This window comes from Podarcis cretensis, assembly GCF_951804945.1.
Source record: "Podarcis cretensis genome assembly, chromosome: 1".
In the NCBI taxonomy this organism is placed as follows: Eukaryota; Metazoa; Chordata; class Lepidosauria; order Squamata; family Lacertidae; genus Podarcis; species Podarcis cretensis.
In genome coordinates, this window is record NC_137170.1 from 128548608 (window position 1) to 128567500 (window position 18893).

Below are 18893 nucleotides of genomic sequence, written 5' to 3' on the forward strand. Positions count from 1 at the left end.
CCAAAGCCAAAAGCAAAACGAAAAGCCTCACATGTAATTAATACATTGCTTTACAGCATTACCAAAAGAAAGGGAGAGGGGGGAAAACCTAATCAGAAGAATGCTATTTATACCTAAGATCAGACAATGTAAAACCTCAAGCAGGCAACCCAAAAGCTAACTGTAAATGCAGAGAAATCTAATATCCTAATACTCCAAAATGACTCTAAAATCCAATAATATAAAAAATGCTTTATAGTGCTATCACTTCCACAGCACTGGGGTTTCATAAGATTGTGTGTTATTGGCCTAATGTAGTCATTTTACACACACACACAGAGAGAGAGAGAGAGGGGGAGAGAGAGGGAGAGAGAGAGAGAGAGAGAATGAATTCTGCATCTCCCTAAGAGCTTTCACTTAAATCTGGAAACACTGTTGCTCACAACCAGCCATGGCAAACCTATGGCCCTCCAACTTCCACGAAACCTGACCATTGGTCATGATTTCTGGCAGGGCCAGCCCTACCAACAGGCAGAGTGAGGAAGCTGCCTCAGGTGGCCGATAGTGGAAGGATGTGAAAGACAGCCTACCTGTGCCCCCTTAAGCTAGACTGTTGACCTCAGGAGGACATTGTCCCATCACCAGTGTCAAAGTAAGATTTAACTGTCAGTGCAATTGGTTTCCTTATGTGAAATAGGTGTGCCACCTTTGCCTCAGGCAGCAAAATGTCTTGGGCCAACCCCACTTCCGGGGGTGGGGGGAGAGGAGTAAGAGGCAGTGGCGTAGCAGTGGTTGCCAGCCCCCGAGGCCACACAGAGTTGGAGGTAGGAGGGAAGGAAATGGACAGCATATGCATGCACATTCAACTGTCTAATGGCGTCCGCATCACCCAGGAGATCCCAGCCGCAGAAATAAGAGAAGAAGAGTTGTTCCGTTATCTAGAGAAGCCATTTTCAACAGAGCCCAGGGACAGAAATGCACAGCTGTTTTGAGACAGCACTGTGCCCCTAACAATTTTGTGGCTGGGGCAATCACACCTATGCTTCCCCATTCTATGCCACTGGTTAGAGGGCCCCTGCTCTTGCCTGGACCTTTAGAAGAAGAAGAGTTTGGATTTGATATCCCGCTTTATCACTACCCGAAGGAGTCTCAAAGCGGCTAACATTCTCCTTTCCCTTCCTCCCCCACAACAAACACTCTGTGAGGTGAGTGGGGCTGAGAGACTTCAAAGAAGTGTGACTAGCCCAAGGTCACCCAGCAGCTACATGTGGAAGAGCGGAGACGCAAACCCGGTTCCCCAGATTACGAGTCTATCGCTCTTAACCACTACACCACACTGGCTCTCTTTACTAGTACCAACTCCTTGACTGGGCTAAGTCATGCATTCTGTCGTAGTATCAGCTGTGCCTCTCTTTCCCCCAGTCATGTCCAATGCCTCACAGCCTTCTCTCATCCACCAGACCCATCCTGATTCTTCAACCCAACCCACAATCTCTCCTGTGCCCTCACCACCTTGCACCCAATTCAACTTCTTTCTCTGGAGATCACTCATAGCTGAGTAAGATTGTCTTCCATGAACACAGTCTTAACAGTGAGTCCGTAAGTGACTGTGGAGGCCAATTCTGGATCCACTCGTCCTTCCACAGTGGGGACATAGGTTTCCGGGCGGGAGTTGATCACGTTGAGGGTTTGCCAAGCGTGCCTTCCTCTTAGCACATTTCTCCCTTTCATCCTGAGTTCGATAGTCTTCAGAGACCCTGACACCTTTGTTAAAGGCTGTTCTCCAATTGGAGCGCTCGCAGGCCAGTGTTTCCCAATTATTGGTGTTTATACTACATTTTTAAAGATTTGCCTTCAGAAAGTCTTTAAACCTCTTTTGTTGACCATCAGCATTATGCTTTCCATTTTTAAGTTTAGATTGGTTGCTTTGGAAAATGATAATCAGGCAATTCATCTACTCCCATAAGGGCCAACCCAATCTTCTGGCAAATGCTTGCACCACGAGAAATCTGTTTTCCCCCCAACTCAGGTCTTCTTGCTTTTGGCCCTTCTTTGACCTTCTTGACACAAGTATAGCTCACTTCCAGGCAAAGAATACAGAATTATGGTCTGTTGGGGGGAGAGAAGACTTGCATATAGTGTGGTTGCCCAGCAACCGCAGGATGCATACCTAATGGTTAATCCATTCAAAGTAGATTAAAGAACAGGCCATTTCTCCCCTTTTGCAAAGAAACTTTTCTGTTGACACACTAAAAAGTCCTCTGTGATTATTTATGAATCACCACTTCTTCTGGAATCACATCTTTTTTTAGTTTTAGTTTTTGCTAAGCATGAACAGCTGTGACAGAATGTGCCTTTGTCAGATGTATCTTCTTTGGTCTCCAGTCCTCAGACTACAACATAAACTGATATATCGAAAGCCGCCCAGGAAGGCTTCACCAGGAGCTGACGCAACTGTGCTCTGATGGCAGGTACACAAGGATGCTGGCAAGAGACTCCGCCCACAGAACCAGCCCAGGTAGGGAAGGTTTCCCTCACCTGCCTGGCAGGCAAAGCAGAGCCAACAGTGAGTCGTCAATGAAGAGGGGAGAGCAACAAGGGGGAAAGTAAAGCTTTGAAAGCCCAAAGATTAAACAGGAGAAGAAGAAAGACATAATAATACTAAAAGCTTGATTTTGCTGCTAGATGTTGTGGTGATGGGCTCACACACTTGAAGATATTGGGGGGGGGGGGAATACAACTGTTCACAACAAGCGACTGGTGAATATGTCAAGTACGATTTTTCTCAGTTTCTGGGTTTTCCAATTTTCAGTTCACCACATTTCTGCAGCAGTTTGTGATTTTCCTTTTTCATATATATATATATATATATATATATATATATATATAATAAAAAATATTTAAAAAATGCATCAGCATCAGTAAGTATCTTTGCAAATACTCACATTTTTGCAAAGCAATTTCCCCTAACAGAAAGTGTCCAGCGCTGCCAATGAATTCTAAGAAACAAAACAAAACAAAGTGTGTGTTGTTGTTGTTTTTTACATAGGTGGTTTTATTTGTGAGTTTGGGGCCTGTGAACAAACACATTCACCTTGCTTGTAATTGTCATGCCAAACAAAGTGAAGTCACACCATCATCATATTTCAGTCCACCATCTTGATTCAAAATTGTATCTGCCATCTAAACATAGAGGATGACCACCACTTCCTCCTCGGGAGCCCTCCTGCTGAGTTGAAAGGTATCTGAACCTGCAGAGAACCATCACACTAAATTAGGCAACAGTACCATCAGGGTCTTCCAAATCAGCACAGTTTGGACCATGACAGTCTGCCATCTTGATTCAGAACGGTGCCTGGCATACAAATGTAAATAAAGACTGCCCCCTCCCCATTGGATATCTTCAGAGACATGCAAATTGGTGCAGCTTGGAACCATTATGCCAAATTTGGCAAAATCCCGCTAAATAGAGGGATGTCAGGCTTCAGGGAATTGGCTTCCTCCCCCCTCCCCGTGGCAGTAGATAGATCAAAGAAAGGAACGCCTTACCAGTTAGAAACTTCAATAATCACAGTGAGAGAACAAAGAACACATCTCCTAGAAATGGCGGTGCTCCCAATTAAGGCTCACACCCCCTTCCATCCCTATTAATCTATGACACTCCTATGTCTTGTAATCTGAGTTTGTACCCTCTGTGCTTTCTGTTCTGAGACTTTCTGAGCTCTTCTTGACCTTGGGCTCAGAGGAGGAATGCTGTCCAGAGACTGTGAATCTGTTAACCCTCTCTTTTCCAGTGTTTCTTCTCCTAGCTGTTCCCTATCCAGTATTTCCCAGCTACTGCATTCTGAACTATGCCCCTCTGCAAACCACTGTCCCAAATCTATGCTGTCCTCCTGCTCCTGGGAAGATTCAGGATCAGGGAGAGGAGTGGCTCCCACCATTCCTCCTCAGTGCAGCCCTCCTCAGCACGGTCCATGACAGGGGATAATATATGCAGAGGCATCAGAATCGACCCAGTTTTGGTACCCATCATGCCAAAGATTGAGCAAGCCATGCCACAATCATGTTTTGTTCTGCCAGCTTCTTTCAAAATGGTGGCTAGCATCTCAACCCCAACGAAAACCACCACCCTCACCTCGTGCTTAGTTTGATGACAATGTCTTGAAAAGTGTCTGAACCTATAGAGAAGAGACCGACAAGCAGTCAAACCACTTTTTTGAAATATACAATATATATTTGTATGCTATTTTCACTAATATATGCATTTTGAAGCAACCTTTGTATATTTTTTGTAGCTATTACTTGGCTAGAGAACTGCATTGCAAAATTTGCAGAAGTGCAAGTTTCGAATGAAGGCTGTTCTTCATTTTGCTGATTGTTTCAGAATGTGCCAATCTGATAGGTTCCCCTTCTAATGTGCATTGAATTGAATCACGCCCTCAGCCCTGTTCATAACTTTCAAATAGAATTTATTGTGCGTCGTCTTCAGTAACAAGGTCGGATGAGAACAGGAAGTCAGAGAATCTGATTATCCACACCCCCCAAGACACCAACCAAAGATCCTCACAAATAAACAGCTTCACTAAAAAGCACATTGCAAACTGTTTGTTCGCAAAGTAAACAATATACTTAATAAGGGAATGAGCTGCATTTTGGGTTGAAGAGACAGTGGTCGGGGGAGACAGAAAGGGAACCACAACTAAAGTTGCAGACAAGGGAAAGTGTATCACAAAGGGAAATTTATGAGCCCCCAACCCAATATGGAAAATATTTTCATGTTTATTTTGAGCTCAACACAAATGTAAATATTTTAAACAAACAGAACCCCCCACCCCACCACAAAAGAAGTAGCAATGGATGGAATCTTCCTTAAATTTGAATTAAAAGCTGCCAGGACGATGCATCTTTCGAAAGAAAACTGCCTCAAAAGGCGGATGCAAAGATGTTGCATCTTTAATTTTTCTGTTAATTATGGATTGAGCATTGTTGTGAATCTTGTCCTCAAAACCCAGCTTAGAAAATAAGAGCAGATGCTCATGCCCAGGTTTGGCTCATGAGGGAATTGAACAGAACATATTGGTTTATAATTAATGTAATTTGTTGGATTATCTTTTGTGAAGGAGCTAAGGTAAACAACCTTGCAGCATTGTAGTAAAAATTCTTCTGAGCAGAGAGAAAGAGAGAGAAAGAAAGGGGGAGAGGGAGAGGGAGAGGGAGAGAGTCCTCTGTTCTTGATGGAAAAGCATTTTGGTGGCAGGGAGGGGAAACTTGCTTCCTGCTGGTTTTGCACAGAGATGTTGAAGTGCCTGTCACACTCAAACATATTTTAATTAACTCAAAGGAAAGAATTAGGCTACAGACCCTAAAGCAAATTGCAATGCTTATAACGGGAGCCAGCCATTCCCCAACTGACTATTTGAATTAGCAGCATATTTCTCTTTTCTATTTTGATGGTGTTTGGATAAGATGGTTGACTCGCCCATCCCCACCCCAATCTTCCACGTATTAACTTTGCCATCATGTGATGGTTATGGATCCCAAACCAGGGATCTGCCTGATTCTGCCATTCTGGGCAGATGCTGTGATTTTATTTTATTTTTGTTTAGTCGTTTAGTCATGTCCGACTCTTCATGACCCCATGGACCAGAGCACGCCAGGCACTCCTGTCTTCCACTGCCTCCCGCAGTTTGGTCAAACTCATGTTAGTAGATTCAAGAACACTGTCCAACCATCTTGTCCTCTGTTGTCCCCCTCTCCTTGTGCCCTCCATCTTTCCCAACACCAGGGTCTTTTCCAGGGAGTCTTCTCTTCTCATGAGGTGGCCAAAGTTTTGGAGCCTCAGCTTCAGGATCTGTCCTTCCAGTGAGCACTCAGGGCTGATTTCCTTCAGAATGAATAGGTTTGATCTTCTTGCAGTCCATGGGACTCTCAAGAGTCTCCTCCAGCACCATAATTCAAAAGCATCAATTCTTCGGAGATCAGCTCTCACTTCCATACATCACTACTGGGGAAACCATAGCTTTAACTATACGGACCTTTGTTGGCAAGGTGATGTCTCTGCTTTTTAAGATGCTATTTAGGTTTGTCATTGCTTTTCTCCCAAGAAGCAGACGTCTTTTAATTTCATGACTGCTGTCATCATCTGCAGTGATCATGGAGCCCAAGAAAGTAAAATCTCTCACCGACTCCATTTCTTCCCCTTCTATTTGCCAGGAGGTGATGGGCCCAGTGGCCATGATCTTAGTTTTTTTGATGTTGAGCTTCAGACCATATTTTGCACTATCCTCTTCCACCCTCATTAAAAAGGTTCTTTACTTTTTCTCACTTTCTGCCATCAAGGTTGTGTCATCTGCATATCTGAGGTTGTTGATATTTCTTCCAGCAATCTTAATTCTGGCTTGGGATTCATCCAGCCCAGCCTTTCGTATGATGAATTCTGCATATAAGTTCAATAAACAGGGAGACAATATACAGCCTTGTCGTACTCCTTTCCCAATTTTGAACCAATCAGTTGTTCCATATCCAGTAGCTTCTTGTCCCACATAGAGATGTCTCAGGAGACAGATGAGGTGATCAGGCACTCCCATTTCTTTAAGAACTTGCCATAGTTTGCTGTGGTCAACACAGTCAAAGGCTTTTGCATTGTCAATGAAGCAGAAGTAGATGTTTTTCTGGAACTCTCTAGCTTTCTCCATAATCCAGCGCATGTTTGCAATTTGGTCTCTGGTTCCTCTGCCCCTTCAAAATCCAGCTTGCATTTCTGGGAGTTCTCGGTCCACCCCTGTCAACCACACATTTAGATAGCTCTTTCAGATGTTCTTGCTCAATGCAGAAGGGTCAGGACTGGAGAAAGTGGGGAAAGGGACAATTTGAGGGAAGGATGAGTGACCCCCCAGGCTTGCTGTTCATGTTGTGATTCCCTGTTCAGGCATAATACTTCAACAGGGTTGTGTGAGTAGGACAGGGTTGAGGAACCTGTGGCCCTCCTTATATTCTTGGACTCCAGGTCGAATCAGGTCCACAAGGTGTGATCAATGGTCAGGGATGATGGGACTTGTAGTTTGCCAGCAGTTGGAGGGCCAAAGGGTAGCCATCGCTGGTGCCTTTCATCTCACCCCCCAACCCTATGCACACTCTACTTCGGACACAACAGCGATCTGTGAGAGTTGCTGCACCCATATCTTTCAAAAGTATTGAGGAGAACCAGCAAATATATGAAGCTTCCTTACCCAGAAGGCGGAACAAAGTTTCGTTAAAAGAGGGAAACTTAGCCGACCTGCGGAAAAGCATGTCTTGTCATACGCACATGTGCTAAAACGTCCTCGCCGTCACACCAGATTAAAGACTCGAGGAGGAAGGCTTGAACATCTGGTCACTTCTTTCTCGTATTTCTTAATTTATAAGGATATGAAAATTTGAACGTGATATTTGAGAAAGTCACCAATCTGATAAGACTCCTGTTCCTCTTGAGTGAACATTGTTCTTGTGAATATGGTTTGAAACTATTATTGTTCCCGACTGCGTCTGCAACTCATTAGCAACGTGCCTGCTCTAAGTTGGATATCTAGACAATTCGACTCTGTGTCAGGGCCATTTTAAAGCACGCCACAGTGCGTTTTGCCTCTCCTTCAAATGAAATCTGTCTCTTTAAAAGAATTCACCGGTTTCAAAGCAAAGCTGAAACACACAATACCCTAAAACAACAATGGGAGCGACGGGGGTCCAATTCAAGTGTTGCTGGTAGGGCATTTGTACAAGATGGGGCACTCTCAGTGGCAGCAGTGCCATCCATGGAACCCTTTCCTGTGTGATAATAGGCTGGTTTTGACCTTTAAAACCTTGCATGGCTCAGTACTTAAAGAAGTGTCCTTCTCCGTGTGAACCTTCCTGAACTGAACTGAACAAGTCTGAACTGTTCCGTGCACGCCGATTTCAGAGTGCTTTCCTCACAGATGACACACTGGCAAGATAACCAGACTAGAAATTTAATGCACAAAAATTCACCCTTGCGTTGCCAAGATTTGAAGGTACTACACGTCAATCCACCATGCTTGCTTTTGATTTCTTTGTTTATTTTCGATATATGAAACCTGCTCTGTTTCTGAGCATAGGGGGAGTGGGAAGCCTGGTTCTATGTTATGGATTATGCAATTTCAAATAAATCTCCATTAGGTAAGGAGACTGCTCCATTGTAAAAACAACAGAAATACAATTCTGGAAGTCATCCTTCAGGGTATCTTAAATCCATTTTTTTAAAGTATTGTTCCAGCAGCTGAGGTTCTTCCCCCTACCCTACCCAAAACTGGGTCTAGTTTTGCAAGAAAATAAAATATAAAGCAAAGAAACTGCTCTCTGGCTGAGACCTAGGATTTTCTGGCATCTAATATAACAACAAGAGGAGAAACGGGGGAACTAATCCCACATCAGACTGGCAAAGAGTTGCCTTTGGATTGCATTCTCGATGTTTTGAGGTTACTGTACATGCATTTTATTTTAGACATATGTACTGTTAGCAGTTGCTTTTTCTAGTTAATATTTACTAGAAGATCTCAGTGCTTTAGTAAAATAGTATCCCCCTGGGACGTGAAACTGATGTTTTTCATATTTGCTCGTGTTGTCAGGAAAACTGTTCTTACATGGGCAGCCCTCAATTTTTATTATTGGAAAATGTTCAGTAGCCACACTGTATTCTGCAAATACTGGGATACCAGAAGTCAGATCCACCATCAACCGGATTACAAGCCAACAGGAAAATGCTACCAAAGCATCTCTTAAAATGCAACACATGTCTACTCACAAGTAAGTCTCAAGGAGTGGAATGAGACTTACTCTCAGGTAAGGAGACACCCATGACTGACCTGTGTGGCCTTCCAGATGTAGTTGGACGACAACTCCCAATTGTCCCAGACCATCCGCCATGGTAGCTAGGAGTGGTGGACTTGCACAACTTCTGGAGCAGCAAAGGTTCTTTGCCCCCATTTTAAGCAAGCTGATTCATAAATCAATAAACAATGAGACTATCCTTCTTGAAGTAGGAGAGATCTGAGGCACTGCTTCTTTTCATTATTTCATTTCATGATGGGAGTCCCGTCTCCACAAAAAACCTCAAAACGTGAACACAAATATATTTATGTAGATGTACACCATTGCTTTCATAGATGCTTGCTTCCATGCAGGTATTCTTGGGAATAGAGATCCATTTAAACTGAAGGAAGGGGAAAGAAGGTAAAGTTCCTACCAGAGAAGATTTGCAGATGAAGTTAATGGACTATGCTGAAATGTCTGAAATGATTGGAAGAGTCAGAAATCAGGAAGACCAAAATTTTAATAAGGAATGGGGGGGAATCTATAACTTACCTTAAAGACCATTGTAAACAGTTAAAATCGTTAGTAGGATTGGAATATCACTTGTAGTTTAAGGTTGAATTCTGGACATTGAGTGTCGAAGTCCCCAAGTCACCCCCCAAATAAATCACAACGCACACTTAATTTTTGTTTAAGGTTTTTGGCATAATTTTGGCCACAACTTTATTTAAATACAAAACTGTGAGTGGTTGTTTAGGCATTGGTTAAGACTATCTGTCCCCCCGCCTGGGGACAGAACTGACTTCCGGGCACCACCGAAAGACAGTGCGGGGGAAAGCAAGTCGGGGAGAAATGGAGCTGAGTCACAGACCCTCAATTCTCATCCACATGCTCCCCGAAGGCTTGCCAGCCCTAGTCCCATTCCAGGGATTAGACGAAAAGATGGCAAGCCCCAGGATTCCTTTAACGGAATTCCCTTTCCACAGCAACCATGGAGGGGCAGGCCCAGCCTATCCTAACCCCTCCTCCACCAATTTATAACCAATGCCTAACCGCAACCTTACAAGTTGTGACAATTTGCTACACAGTAGGCAAAAACCAAATGGCCCAGCCAATCAGCCAGATGGACAAAATTCCTACCAGGCCCCCGCTCCAAAGCAGACGACCCCATGACAGGCATAGCAAGGTCAATGCAACAACCCCTTACTCAAGGGCGGGTGATCCATTGCACGCAGGCTGTGTGCAGAGTATTTAAACATTTTATCCCTCCCACCAAAATTGCAACATAACTTTTACCCCAGCAACCCAGTGAACCAATCACTGCCCCAGGCCATCTTTAGAGACCCTGCCTGGTAACAGAGGGGTGGCTCAGCAGACCCCACCGCAACACGTGCTCTCCATGAAGGAGAACACGCTTAATGGAAGAAGTAAAGGGTTTGGATGATAATAAAAGATGTGGGAGGAACTGATAGGACCCACAAAGGGGAGGATGGAAGTCCAGGAGATTCCCTGGAATCTTGTTTTCATGATTTATGTTTGATATATCTCTGTAAAATGTTAAGTTGAAAAATCGAATAAATAATAAAAAAAACAACGAAGGAAGTGATGGTGTTGAGTTGAACGGTATGTCAATGGAAACTTGGGTTTGTTTTTGTTTTAGAAGACAGCCTCCTTGCAAAGCCTGCACAGAATGTAACTGCAAAGCATATGCTTTTACTGTGCAGGATTTAAATGGTAAAGCAAAAAGTGAAAACAGAAGATCTGTGAATTATTTGCTTGGCGCTTTCATTCCCATTCCAGCACCCCCCGCCCTGCCCTCCAGGGAATGGGCAGATTCTCTGTTTCATCCCGACACCAGTAAGAGTCACGTGGACCCTGGAAATCCAGCTGTGTCGGATTTCTTCTTCTTATTTGGGGTTATTCTCAATGTGTTTATTTGTCATCTCATAAATTCCACAGTGAAACGGGGGGGGGGGGAGGAAGCATTAAAATAAAATTAAAAAATGGGTTGATGTGAAAACGTCATGTCCTTAAGAAAAACAATGCAGCGTTTTCATGTTCTGCGAAGAAAAGAAAGAACAACCAAACCCACAAGTTACCCAATAGTCATTGTGTTGCTATTGTGTGTGCAAATAGGGATATAAATGTTTAATCCAATCTTTTTCCTAAGAGGTTATTACCATTTTGCTAACTGAAACCAGCACCAGTGCAAGCAATTCCCTCACGTAGGGCACTGAGCTGAGGGGGCAAATAATAATAATAATAGTAGTAATAATAATAGTAATAATAATAATAATAATAATAATAATAATAATAATAATGTGTTTTTTTAAAAAAAAAAAAACCACTACCGCCTATATTATATGGGTATCTCCTGAGATGATGCATTAAAAAAGCAACTGTACCAGAATTAATTATTTCCGGACTATCATTTTGTTGCAATGCATTTTGTTGTCCAATCAAAATCACCACCATCATTCCAAGCTGTTTCCCCACTCACAGAGGGAAAGATCCATGGTTCAATCGCGGTTGCTTTTACAATGTACAGTTCACATTAAACAACGGGGGGGGGGAGGTTGGGGGAAAGGTTACGGAATTGCACGTACCATCTAGTTTGGCTTTTAATGGATACTTGAACAGTATTTCCTGAGATTTTCACTGAGCTTATAAACCACATGGTCAACAACAGGGTATGTCAACTAGGAAAAGGGGAGAGATCTCAACTAGTTCGCATTCGAAAGCTAATCTGCTTAATCTGTACTTTCTGGACAATTCCTGAACTGAAACGCAGCCAGATAAGGCCTTACACAACTCAGGACCGCAATACCACAAGGACTTCCTCTTCCCATTTGAACCTCCCTGGACCCTGAGATCATCTTCTGAGGCCCTTCTTCGTGTGCCTCCTCCTCAAGAGGTCCAGAGGGCGGCAACACGAGAACCGGCCTTCTCTGCAGTGGCTCCCCATCTGTGGAATGCTCTCTCTAGGAAGGCTCGCCTGGTGCCTTCATTATACACCTTTAGGCGCCAGGCAAAAACATTCCTCTTCAACCAGGCCTTTGGCTGATTGACATCTAGTACCCTTTTAAAAGGGATGTGGGTGGTGCTGTGGGTTAAACCACAGAGCCTAGGACATGCCAATCAGAAGGTCAGCGGTTCGAATCCCCACGACGGGGTGAGCTCCCGTTGCTCGGTCCCTGCTCCTTCCAACCTAGCAGTTCGAAAGCACAAAGTGCAAGTAGATAAATAGGTACCGCTCTGGCGGGAAGGTAAATGGCGTTTCCGTGCACTGCTCTGGTTCGCCAGAAGCGGCTTAGTCATGCTGGCCACATGACCCGGAAGCTGTCTGTGGACAAACGCCAGCTCCCTTGGCCAGTAAAGCGAGATGAGTGCCACAACCCCAGAGTCGGCCACGACTGGACCTAATGGTCAGGGGTCACTTTACCTTTTAAGTGTATTTTAATGTATTTGAACTAGCTTGTGACTTTGCATTTCATATTATTAAATGTTTTAAGCCGCCTTGAATCCTGACATGGGAGTACAGCGGGATCTCAACGCACTCACTAATACATCATTATTATGTTTGATTTTTTTGTTTGTGTAAATAAAACAACTCTTACAAAGATACCAATAAAGTCAGCATTCTCCCACCAGTAGGAAGCAAAACTTTGATAGCGGCACCACCTGGAATGTGTCACCTCTTGAGCGCATGGAACAATTATGTGGCGCTGACCCCAACTGTCTGCCGAAGTACTTGACTGAGTTCATTTCACAATGCATTCTGTCACAAACACATATATTTAAAAGACTCTTTGCACCTCTGCAGAGAAGAAAACACTTACACAAATTCAAAAGCAGACATTTGCCCTGCTCCCTTTTCTCTGGAATCTAGAAGTTCACACACCGTACCATTAATTAATGCATTAGACGGCATATTTTCCCTTTAAAGTGCTTTGAATAATCAAAGGTTACAAAAACCTCCAGAAAATCTGCTTACTTGATTGCATGGTTAAATCCCACATTAAATTAGAAATTGAGCATGATGTCATCTCTTTCAAGTTAGACACACTGAGAGGCAGAAACCAGCTGATCTTGAGAATGGAGATGAAATTCTGCCTGGCTTGTCACTGTTGACCAAGAATAGCCGATGTGGTGTTTTCTCCAGATGTTGTTGTTGTTTAGTCGTTTACTCGTGTCCGACTCTTCGTGACCCCATGGACCAGAGCACGCCAGGCACTCCTGTCTTCCACTGCCTCCCGCAGTTTGGTCAAACTCATGCTGGTAGCTTCGAGAACACGGTCCAACCATCTTGTCCTCTGTTGTCCCCTTCTCCTTGTGCCCTCCATCTTTCCCATCATCAGGGTCTTTTCCAGGGAGTCTTCTCTTCTCATGAGGTGGCCAAAGTATTGGAGCCTCAGCTTCAGGATCTGTCCTTCCAGTGAGCACTCAGGGCTGATTTCCTTCAGAATGAATAGGTTTAATCTTCTTGCAGTCCATGGGACTCTCAAGAGTCTCCTCCAGCACCATAATTCAAAAGCATCAATTCTTTGGTGATCAGCCTTCTTTATGATCCAGCTCTCACTTCCATACATCACTACTGGGAAAACCATAGCTTTTATTACACGGACCTTTGTTGGCAAGGTGATGTCTCTACTTTTCAAGATGCTGTCTAGGTTTGTCATTGCTTTTCTCCCAAGAAGCAGGCGTCTTTTAATTTCGTGGCTGCTTTCACCATCTGCAGTGATCATGGAGCCCAAGAAAGTAAAATCTCTCATTGCCTCCATTTCTTCCCCTTCTATTTGCCAGGAGGTGATGGGACCAGTGGCCATGATCTTCATTTTTTTGATGTTGAGCTTCAGATGTTACTGGACTCCAATTCCTATCATTCATCCCCCATTGGGCGTGCTGACAGCTGGAAGGCACTACAATGATTTCGTTAGAGTCAAGCAACACTGTTAACGCTTTCTGCGTTCTCTTAGAAGGTATGTATGAGACCTATGGGTTTGAATTTCCACCATTCCTCTACCTATTAATATTGTCCCATTGCATTGAAACAATTAATTCTTGTATTGGCTTCTTCCATGGGAGGTTAAATCTGAAGGCATATTATTTCACTAAGTTGCTACGAAAAATCAGTGGTGCACATTTTTTCTTGTGGAACAAACAGCCATGCATGATTTTTTACTTAGATATTTACTTTTGGGTTATTAACCCAATGTAAGTATTGACAGTGTTCCTGGATTTCATACCTGTGTCTTCCCAGGTATAACCCTCTTTCCACAAGAATATTCACAAGCATTAGCCAATTTAAAGCACACACTCCTTCTTCTCACTTTCTCCATCGCAAAAAAAAAAGAAAAGTAGTTGGAATAAATTTTAATTGCTTTTAAGTTTCAGTCAACAAGACAGAAGGAAACATTTCTTAGGGTTTCTGTGAGATACACACACACACACACTAAATATTGGCCGCTAACTGAAGGCTTGTTTCTGTTCCCGAGCTTAAAAATTAATGGTGCATAGCGGCACAACTGTGATAATTGCTGAACAATTTGACTTCCACTGGAGAGAAATGATTTTCCATACTATGGCATCCACCACCAACACAATTAATACTTAGCCTGTTATTATTACCGCCTTCCCCAAGTGTTTTATGAAATATGATAAGATAGTTTGCTTTGACAGAGAGAGTCGAAATCAAAAATCATCGACAAGACTCTGGAAATGGCACAGTCTACATTTTCCTCATAGCCACCTGAAGAGGTAGTTTGTGGGGGTTTTTTAATATTTTATTTAGGGTTTTCTTGTTTTACAGTGTGAGTGTAATGCCTCGTTTTTTGTTTTTTTTCCCCCTCTCCATGTAACATTTTTACAAATCCGTTTCATTTATTGAGGCATTAGGGGGAGAAGAAAAGGGGGGGGAAGAAAAGAAAAAAAAGAAAGGGGGGTGGAGGGAGGGGAGATGGATGGGGTGGGGTCGGGTAGCTGTGTTTCTATTATGCTTAATGTATGTAGAGTTTGGTGTCAGCATGCTTGTGTTGTTCACTTGTGTTCCTTTGGTGGTGAGAGAGGTTGGGGTTGGCCTAGGGTGTGATTGATTGATTGATTGATTGATTGATTGATTGATTGATTGATTGTGGTTGGCTGTGGTGATCTTTGTTTTCGTGTGTGAGTGAGGTGGGTGGGTGTTTTGGATCAGGTTAGCCATATTGATTTGTATGCTGTTGGTGGATTATTGTCATTGTCCTGTTGGGCTGTGTATGTGATAAAGGGGAGCCATACCGGGGTGAAGGTGTCTTCTTCTGTTTGTCCCCGTGTCAGTTTCAGTTTATTAGTTAATTTTTCTAGTGAAGAGGTGGTTTTAAAGGTGGCCAGGGATGGGGAGAGCTATGGAGAAAGGGGAGCAGCTAGTTCTTCCAGGGCAGGATTTGAGGTAAGAAGACCAGGGTCCAATGAACTGCAGGCAGGGAGACCAAGGGCTTATTTAAAAATGGGAAAGGCTGTGGAAGCAAGAGCTATGCTAAAGGGACCCCAATGACACTCCGTAGCTAGTGCAAAATGTAGGTGTTCGCTGTTGGCAGAGTAGATAAATTGCAGCTAGGAAGTCAATGTTATGTGTAATACTGACTCTTTTCTTGAAATTAAAACAACAACAACAATTTATTATTTATACCCCGCCCATCTGGCTGGGTTTTCCCGGCCACTCTGGACAGCCGCCAACAGAATATTAAGAGCACAATAAGATATCAAACATTAAAAACTTCCCTAAACAGGTCTGCCTTCAGGTGTCTTCTAAGAGTCAGATAGTTGTTTATTTCCTTGACATCTGAAGGGAGGGCTTTCCACAGGGCGGGCGCCACCACCCAGAAGGCCCTCTGCCTGGTTCCCTGTAACTTGGCTTCTCGCAATGAGGGAACCACCAGAAGGCCCTCGGCGCTGGAGCTCAGTGTCCGGGCTGAACGATGAGGGTAGAGACGCTCCTCCTACACTTGTTAAAATATTCAAAAGCTTTTACTCGCAGAACATATAGCTAAAAAAGAATATATGCAAAGTATTTACATACATATCCAAGCCTGGGCTTATTTTTTCATACTTGAAGATTGCAACTTCTTCCTTCGACATTCAAACAAACTGTGTCTTTATCTCTTGCCAGTACTTGAACTCAGCCTTCTGCATATGACCCAGTCAGGACTTGCAGTTCCTTCTGAAAGGTTTCCACTTTCCAGCAGACTTCTCCTTATGGCTTCTTTGGGAGAACATCAACTTCTGTACTTCTGTCAATCACATACATCCACACAGAAACATTAGGCTTCCTTTCTTCTATTGCATTTAGAGAGTTATCTAACACTGTTTCTTCTTCCATCTTCATAGAAATGCAGCCATTACAGTCAATTCACTCATACACAAAACAAAATGGAAAATGTAATAAGGTACTTCCCATGTGACCAAATTAACCAATCACATGAGAGTTACTGGGGAACATTCCAAAATTAAACACGCAGTAATGCATTTAAGCATTCCCAGTAGGGACACGGGTGGTGCTGTGGTCTAAACCACTGAGCCTCTTGGGTTTGCCAATCAGAAGGTTGGCAGTTCGAGTTCCCGTGACGGGGTGAGCTCCCGTTGCTCTGTCCCAGCTTCTGCCAACCTAGCAGTTTGAAAGCATACCAGTGTGAGTAGATAAATAGGTACCGCTGTGGCAGGAAGGTAAACAGCGTTTCTGTGCACTCTGGCACTCGTCACGGTGTCCCATTGTGCCAGAAGCAGTTTAGTCACACTGGCCACATGACCCAGAAAAGCTGTCTGCGGATGAAGGCCATCTCAGCCTGAAAGCAGAGATGAGTGCCACACCCCATAGTCAAATTTGACTGGACTTAAATCACTATACTTAACACTCACTGGGGCAGACTATTGCTGCCCTATTACGCTGCTGCTGAAGGCTAAGTTCAAGGTGTTGGTTCTGGTGTATAAAAGCCTATACAGTTTGGGAGGAGGCAGCTAAGAGATCAGCTCCCCTTTTAGATACCTAATTCATCAGTGCAGATTCCATCTCACCAGGAGTTCCACTCCATATGATAGAGGAACCAGGTCTTTAGTATGGTGACACCAGCCATTTGGAACTTTCTCCCATTACATCTTAGCTGGGCGCCATCTTTCTTTTCTTTCCAGCACCTACTGAAGACCTTCTTTTCCCCATAAGCCTTTTAAGAGTTTTTATCCACCTATGGCGCTGTGAGCCTAGGACTTGCCAATCAGAAGGTCAGTGGTTCGAATCCCCATGACAGGGTGAGCTCCCGTTGCTCGGTCCCTGCTCCTGCCAACCTAGCAGTTCGAAAGCATGTCAAAGTGCAAGTAGATAAATAGGTACCACTCCAGCAGGAAGGTAAACAGTGTTTCCGTGTGCTGCTCTGGTTCGCCAGAAGCGGCTTAGTCATGCTGGCCACATGACCCGGAAGCTGTACGCCGGCTCCCTCGTACAATAAAGCGAGATGAGCGCCACAACCCCAGAGTCGGTCACGACTGGACCTAATGGTCAGGAGTCCCTTTACCTTTTACTGTATTAGATTTGACACCCCCCCCCAAAAAAAAAATAATACATGATTTTGTATTGTTTTTGTACCTGGAAATGTTTTTTTATATAAGTTACTATATATAACTGTTTTTATTGTTGATGTTTTTTACTGTGAAATCGCTGTGTGATATTTAATGGAAAGAGATTAATAAATGGAATCAAATAACAAAAAAATCCTGTCCCCCCCCCCCGCCCACAACCCACCACAGCCCGTAAACATCACAAACATCTAAAGTGAGATGGAGGAGAGTCTGCAAGACCATTAAATTCAGAGTCTAAAGTTATCTCACTGCACCACTGGAGGGAAGGCACAAACAAAATTACAGAACTGAATTTGGTCTACGTAATCCTTTCTCCCTTCAAGCCAAGCTATGGAATGGACTTCTCGGGATCTCCCACTCCCTTGTCTCCTACTTTTATTCCATCACAGCAAGGATCAGAGATGCTTCCAAAATTATTTTCATCTGAATTCCCTCCCAGGTTTTGGAATTCTAGATTGCTTGGACTTATTTCTGAAGGAACCAAACATTGTTTCATTTCGCACCACCACCACCATATTCCATCTAAAACAATATTCAGAGGAGATCTGGGTGATCCTTCACAACAATGAAAGCAGCCCATGACACAGTCATCATTTCTCTGGGAAGAAATGGCACAATTGATTCCGCAAGTCAGCCGCTGCTCAATATTGACCATCCTGCAAGAGAAATTGGGTCCATTCTCCGTGAAAGGTTTCAATGAGATTAGTAAAAAAATTCTCAGAGATGCTTTTGCACACCTTTAACTGCATTTTTAAAAGAGAAAAGAAAAAATACACCCAAATTCACTATCAAATCCCAAGCTGTCTACCATCCTGTCATTTAGCAGAGATAGGCATTAAGAAGACATGATTAAAAATAAATAAATAGCCCAAACACTCTGACCTCCATTATCCAGCAGTTTCAGCAACTGAATAAAACAGCACACAAAGGTGTTTTTTTAAAAAAAGAAGAAAAAGGAAAACAAGAAGAGAGAGAGAGAGAGAGAGAAGAAGGAAGGAAGGAAGGAAGGAAGGAAGGAAGGAAGGAAGGAAGGAAGGAAGGAAGGAAGGAAGCTTTTGAGAGCATTTGGAAAAAAAGAGACAGAAGCTTAAACACCTGTATATGAAAGGTGATCGCAGGGGGGGCATAATTACTGTACCACTTCCAAATCCAACTCTTATGTACACAGTTTGTCTTACATAAGTTTACAAAATAAAAAGGCAGAGTTTTGCAGCAGTCATGCATGAATTAAAGGCAGAATTCTCCCCTGTCGTTCCTTCATGGTAGTCACCTGTATGAAATTCTATGGGGATGTCACTTTGCAGACAGTTCAAACACCTCCTAGTGGATCGCAGGGATGTTTCCATGTTCCAATGCACAAAGATAATGAGTCAGAATTTCTGCAGCTGCAAAGAAAGTAACAGCCAGCCGCAGGTTTTCCCTCCACCTACTGTGCTGAGGGGGGGGGATCATTTCTGCGTCTAAATCCCAGCAGAGAAGGTCTGTCCTCCTGCCTACAGAGC